Source organism: Aristolochia californica, unplaced genomic scaffold (assembly GCF_029961685.1).
Source record: "Aristolochia californica isolate CCGP_79_NKW_82.1479 unplaced genomic scaffold, dmAriCali1.0.hap1 SCAF_1, whole genome shotgun sequence".
NCBI lineage: Eukaryota > Viridiplantae > Streptophyta > Magnoliopsida > Piperales > Aristolochiaceae > Aristolochia > Aristolochia californica.
Window position 1 is genome coordinate 54,935,226 of NW_027181770.1, and position 7,432 is coordinate 54,942,657.

Here is a 7,432-nt window from a genome sequence, read left to right on the forward strand (position 1 = left end):
AGTAACAAAAACACAAAACTTGAAAACAACATTGAAGTAGGATATTGCATACCTTGAACGAACACATTATGGAGTGATTATGTTTGACAAAAAATCTCTAATTAGAAGAGAAATTTGGCTAAAAAACTAGGATTCTAGGAGAACAGGAAACTCAATTCACGTAAATGAACGGAGAGATAATAGGAGAGAAAATAGGAAAAGGAGAAATTTTCAGGTAAAACTGACCTTTGGTGCTTCTGATATCGATATTTCCCAAAATATAGCTCAGACTCACAAATGGTTCGATTCCCTAGAAACTAGATTCAAATAGCTTTAAATTGATACCTAGTTTGACATAAAATGCTTCATTGTCAAATCTTTTATGACCTTTTTTATTTGCTTTGTTCTGTAGCTTGACCCTTGTTGACTCCAATGCGAATATCTCCTTACATATAGATCAGATTGACATGAAATTTACTCCTTCTGAAACTAGACTTTAATGCCTTGTATGCAATTATAATATTTCTTCATAAAATATATTTTTTTGAGAGAATGAATCTAATAGAATTTGGACTTTGTAATCTGGCCGAACTGACTATTCTTTCTTCTTTGGTCAGCATGACCATTGACTCTTCCGATATTGATATTTTCCACTAGAAAACTCAGATTGAGAATTGATTTGATAGGGAAGAAAATAGACTTCCAAATATTTCTCTTGACATATAATTCTCCATATAAAGTCTCGTTTTGATGGCATAAAATGCCTCAAAATTTGAAGCTTTCTGCTGCGGCTCAAACCTCTCCTGTAGTCTGACTTTTGCTGCTTCAAATATAAATTTCTCTTAGTAGAAAACTCCAGTTGCCAAAATTCTTTTTGCGTCGGAAAGTAAACTCATAGATTTTTCCATCGACATATAATTTGCAATACGAAAACATCAGTATGAAAGTGAGAACGCCATGGAGATAACATGTACTGGGATAGGAAAGGAAGAAAAAAAGAATACAAACTTAAACTACTAGAGATGATAAACTAGAAAAAAAGATCATATTATCTCTGTGGGTTGACTCGGTTAACTCATAGAACCCGCTTTGATACTATGTTGAATTTTGGAAAAGAAAAATACTGCATTGACTTGATGTAATTTGAGTATAATGAATCTCTATTTATAATAGAGGAAACAAGTAGAATCCAATTACAATTAAACTATCCTTATCTCAGTTACACCCAAAGTTAAACACTAAAAGATAAGTCCTAAAACAGTTGAACAAATGAATATAAATAGAAGACTAACATAACTAAAACATCTTTAATTGAGACTCTTCTATGAGACCTCCTCCTGTAAGTCTTCACCATATTAATTTTGGCTTTGTGAGACTTTTTGTTGTGAGTGTCATGTATTACTCTTCCATACCTGCTCTTCAACACAAAGTTAGAGTTGTGGTTAGAAGGAACTTTTAAGAAGTGTGATTGGGTTATAAAGTTGAGCCAGAAATCTCCTATGTGGCACGGTTCCCCCTCCTTGTAATCTTGATCTTTTGAGCCTTTTTTTTTTTTTTTTTTTGAAATGATGCTGAATTTTATTATGAGAGTTTATACGAGCAGATTACAAGAGGGGAAACCTTGCCAAACAATGAGAGATTGCTGGGAGGTTCCGAATTTAGCCAATTTATCAGCCAAAGAATTGGTTGATGACATTGTGTCATCTATTCATTGTAATTGGAACCTCTTTTGAGCCTTTTAATAACTCAGCACTATTTACAAAAAAAAAAGTCTCCTATGTGGCTAGTCATTTTGAGATGAAACCGGGCTTAATCTAACAAAGCTATTTAGGAGGCCTCGGATCAATGGCTGCCTTAGAAGTTAATCTCGTTTTCGAAATCTTCTTCATCTTTTTCTTCATTCCGCCCCACAAACTTGTTTTTTTAATTTTGTTTTATTTTTCAATCTCTTCAGGTTGATTTTTCGTTTCTAGAGTGCCATGTCGCCATTAATGACTACGCTTAGAACTTTCCTTCTCTGGGCCTCTTGACAAGATGAAACTGAGAACTAAACCATTTGTGTTGAATCCTGAATAATCAATAATGGTGTCCTGGCTGTCTTGGGCCGGCTAGAGCGGGCGGTGTATTCAGAGGTCACAATGGAGATTTTATTCTTTCTTATGCTGGTCCGGTGGGCATTGTCGATTCTAATACTGTTGAAGTTAGTACTCTGCTGTTCGGCCTCCAAATCTTCAGGGATCGTCTCCATGACAAGTTAATCATTGAAGTCGACTCGAAGACTGTTATTAGTTGGCGTTCCAAAGACAACTCCCCCCCTTAGCGCCACTGGCCCATCACTGATAGTATTGCTGACATTGTGTCTTCTACTCATTGTAATTGGAATCTCATTCCTAGATCAGCCAACTTTTTGGCTGATAAATTGGCAAAATTCAGAACTTTCCAGCAACCTCTCATTGTTTGGGAAGGCTTCCCTCCTTTGTAAATTGCTCATTTGAGTTTTTGTCTTAATAAAAATCAGCAACATTTCAAAATAATTATAACAATAATAATAAATAAAATAATGGTGTCCCTCTTCAGCCTTAAAATCGACAACAAGCTGAAGCCTTTGGCCAGTTTTGAAAAATCCTCTAACCAGGATAGATAGAATTTTAATGCTAGGGGGAACTGGGCTAAGGCTGAGAGTTCACCATATGTGTACAAGATGAGAACAAAACCAAAATTTAGAGAGTAAATAATTTTTACTAATTTGGCCCCGTTAGCCACTAAGACAGCTACTCCCCTGGCTCTAGCCATCTCTACATTGGAATATTGTGGAGTTGAAGCATAGAGAAAAGACGAGAACTGGTATGTTTGGTCTTGATCTGAATAGGGCTGAGATCGATGATTGCTGATAGGTGGAGGTGAATTCATCGAATACGAAAGAGATGAGATAGGTGAGAGTGGTGCTGAAGTTGATGATGATGTTTCTCTTATAATCATTTTATATGTAGGAGCTGACTATGGCTAACCAACTCGATTGGGAGCAAAGCACAAAAAAGGTATCATCTTCAAGCTTTGTGTCGATTTCTCAGGCCAATGTTTGGGACTTGCATTGCTCGATTTTCAGAATAAGGAAAAAAATCAACAATACACTGGGAGTTATTAGAATGTGTTCTTGATAATTTGGGGATCGAGTGGCCGAGTAAAGCAGATTGATGCCAATGTCAATAAGACAATATAAAATAAGGCACAGAGGATGAATCTATGAACATGAAAAACAACAAACAACAGAATTAGAAAAACACAAAGAAAAACGAATCACAATCTCTATGAGTTGACGATAAGGTAAACTCCAAGACCCCTTAAAGAAATATGAAGAAGTGTTACTGGGTTATAAGGTTTGTTGGATTGAGTCTGGTTTTATTTGAAAACGATTAGCCAATTATGAGGCCTACTGCTCAACCTTGTAACCTGATTTATTTCGTAACATTTATTAATGTGGTATTTTTTCCCACTCAATTCTCTCCTTTCTGTCCTGGCTTATACATAAGGGGTTTGATATGTGTGCTCAAACTCCCAATATAGCACACATACTCCCAATAGAACACTCCACACAAACTAATAAACGGAAATGTAAAAGAAACAACATATTTAAAGTTTCAGTATTTGCTCATATCAACATTTCATAGGATCTGATAAGGTTGTAGTTTCTCTAATTTAATTTCAATATGTATTTTAGTTATCTGAGTTTGAGCTTTCATACCACTTATTTGATGTGCTGCAGGATATTGTTAATTCTTCCTTCCTTTTTTTGGTACACCAATTGATTGATTATACTTTTCTAGATGCTATATTATATAGTTTTACTTACAGGGTTATTTTGTAGTAATATTGACTCGCAGTTCTTTATTTTATTTGCAGGATGGGTAGGTTATGCTGCAACAATTGTATTACTATTTAATCTGCTCTTGGAGTTTCCTACATTATTTATATGTGAACTGCAATATGAATTTGCTACTCTTAGGTGCTTGTGTGATGTAAGTTTTCATGTCTTGGAGCAACGATGCTATGAATTTTTTCACTTGATTAAATCTATCATTTTTGTTCCATGTCCTTATTTGTTGCATAATGAATTTGTTTTATTATTCGTTTGATGTCTGATTTGCATCTGAGTTTTTATCATTTCTATGAGCTAATGCTAGAAGTGACCATACTATTTGAATTTGATGAAATAAAATGATTTTGTCTAGAAGATAAACTTGGATTCGTGATAGGCAGAAAAATATTTTTCATTTCTTGTGGTTTTCTGCGAATGTTCCACAACTGAACTTCAGAAAATGGTTAACGGAGTGTCACATGTAGCAATGACATCATAGAGAGAACTATTTTTGCAAAGCTAGTTGAACCCTGTTATTCCAGATTGTAGAAAATAACGTCTCTTTTTCCCACTTGTAGGGTCATATTTTCAAGTTGCATCAATAATGGATATTAGAGGCCAATTCTATTATTCAGGGTTCAAAAAACTAAAATAGCTCATTTGTTTAGGGTTTTGATCAGTTTTTCAATATTAGTGTTAGAAACGTAGCCCAAATATTTATGTTTTATTGTAATATTTTTTTTTATAAGTTTTTGTTTTTTTGTTTTTTCTTTGCTGTTCTGATGTATTACCTGGTGTGTTGCTGGCTTTGCTTTAAGTTTTGTGCTCTTCTTTTCTTCTCATAATATAACCTATTTCTCATTATTCTCAAAAAATGTATCCCAAAGGGGCCATTTGCCTCTGATCCCCCTTGGCGACATTGTCATACTTTTTCATGTGTTTGTTGATCTCTCCTCTTCTGTTGATATTTCTTGGTTTCATGTCTTGAGATCAGCCAATTTGTTGGATGACTCCCTTGCTCAGCAAGGGGTTGTTTGTGTTTCCCTTGTGTAGTTCTTTGTAAGTTGCTTTGTCTTCACCTTTAATGAAATCTCGCCTTTCTCAATTGAAAAAAATAGTAAATTTTGTCCTCTCTTTTAGGATTTTAGTGGTATAATTATACATCAGTTTTGTTCTTATTTTATTTGGTTTAGTAATATTTTATATAATTAGAGGAAGAGGTACGTTTTAGTCCCTTTCTGTAACTTTCACTCAAATAATATACAAAGGGGTTAGGGGGTGAGCCCGACCACCAATTAGAGACTGTCTTTGTAGAGTGTCAGTCTGGGGCTAGAAGAAGGAAGAGACAAGAGAAGTAGGATGAGAAGTTGCTGGATTGAAGAATGAGCAACAGTTAGGGGTCAAGTTTGACCCTCTGCCCTCTTTATAAAGGGTGAAATATTACAAAAAGACAGGAAACGAAAAATCCACAGGAAGAAAGACCAAATCAGGATCAAACAGATTAGCACAAAAGGGCAAGGCGCTTTCTTGAAAGGAAGAGAGATTCTGGATTCTACTATGGCTACCCATGAACTTATTGACCATTTTCAGCGCAACAAGGACCCAAGAAAAGCTAGATCTTGAAAAGGCTTTTGACAAGGTAAATTGGATCCTGTTGGATGAGATAATGGAAAAGATGGGTTTTGCCAACAGATGGAGATTCTGGATCAGAAGTTCTGTGGGTTCGGCATCGTACTCTCTCCTCATCAATGGCTCAGTATGTGGTTATTTCAAAGGGACCAGAGGAATTAGACAGGGATATCCTCTCTCCCTGCTTTTATTCAATATAGTTGGTGAATTTCTATCTGCGATGTTCTACTCGACAGGTAATCTTGGGTGGCTCTCCCCTACTAGCTCCAGTCCAGCTTTTAATATTCCCATTCTTCAGTATGCAGATGATACCATCATTTTTGGAGTCGGCACCACTGATTGTGCAAGAAAGATTAAAGCTGTGTTGGGGCTCTATGAATTAGCCTTTGGTCAGAAAGTAAATTGGGGAAAGACTTCCTTCATGGGCTTCAATGTTAACTCTAAGCTTCTTACAGAGATGCCAAGTATATTTGGATGCACAATAAGCCACTTACCTGCAACATATCTTGGTTTACCTGTTTTCAATGGACGTATATGCAAAGTCTTTGGAATCCGGTGGTGGAAAAAATGGAATCCCGCCTTGCATCATGGAAGGGGTGTCTACTTAGTAAAGCGGGGAGGCTCATCCTTCTCAAGTTCTGCATAGCAGGAATCGCCAATTATGCCCTGTCGTTTATGCATTGTCATGTTGCAATTTGTAAGGTTATGGATAGGTTAAAAAGAAGATTCCTATGGAGGGGAGCGAGTGATGCTTTTAAGTACCATTTGGTTAGTTGGGATGAAGTATGCATGCCAAAGAATATGGGTGACCTGAGAATCCGGAAATCTAGAGACATGAATCAAGCATTGCTGCTAAAATGGCTATTGAAGTTTAATACCCACTCCTCAAATCTTTGGAAGGAAATTGTTCTCACAAAGTTGGGTGGGGACCCTCATTGGTGGATGTCTGGTGGGAAGGCCTTTCCTCAATATCGAGAGCTCTATACCTTCTGCTTCCAAAATTTCATTCTGCAAGTAGATTCTATGCAGGCAATGGTAGATCGCTCAAGTTTTGGGAAGACTTGTGGATAGGGCAGGAGCCCCTGCAAGCTGCATTCAGAAGTCTTTTTCTCCTCATGTCTCGCAAAGACATATCAGTAGCAGAAGCTTTTGAGGGGGGGGGGGGGGGGGGGGGGGGGGTGTATGAGCCTCCATCCTAGAAGGGGTCTCTCGGATAATGAAGCTTTGGAGGCTGACAAGCTCATTTGGTGGCCAGATAAAAAGGGTTCTTTCACTGTCTCATCCGCATACGACTTCTTAAACAGCGGTAATTTGGCTTGGAGGGAGAATGAGATCAATTTTGTATGGCGTTTATGTGCCCCTTCAAAGGTAAAATTCTTCATGTGGAGTGCCTGTCAAGGCAAAATTCTCTCGGCAGCCGTATTGAGAAGAAGAGGACACCCCTCCATTGATCCCTTGTGTCCATTATGCAACTCGGACACTGAAACTACTAGCCACATTCTACTCCATTGCAGTTTCTCTTGGAAGGTGTGGATCAGCATTCTTGGAAAGTTTGGGCTACAATTTTGCATGGCGGCTAATCTACTCTCATTCAGTAAATCTCTCATGGGTACCCCTATGCCGAGCCTTGGAAAGGTGATGCTCTCTGCCTGTGCCAGTTTCATACCGTGGGGGTTTTGGAATGAGCGCAATAGAAGACGATTTGATGCAAAAAGTGAATCTTCAGACCGGGTTGCGGACCGAGTGGTAGGTCATATATCAACTTGGCTTTTAACAAAGAAAGCATTTTCTTCCTATCTGGGCTCCTCCATTCATGTAAACTGGAGAAACTTGGCTTTGATGCACATTGGGAAAAAGCTTTCAGTCATGCAAGAATGGACTCCTCCTGATCCTGGTTATCTCAAGTTAAATTTTGATGGCTCATCTCTTGGTAACCTTGGGATTTCTGGTTTCGGAGGAGTTATTTCA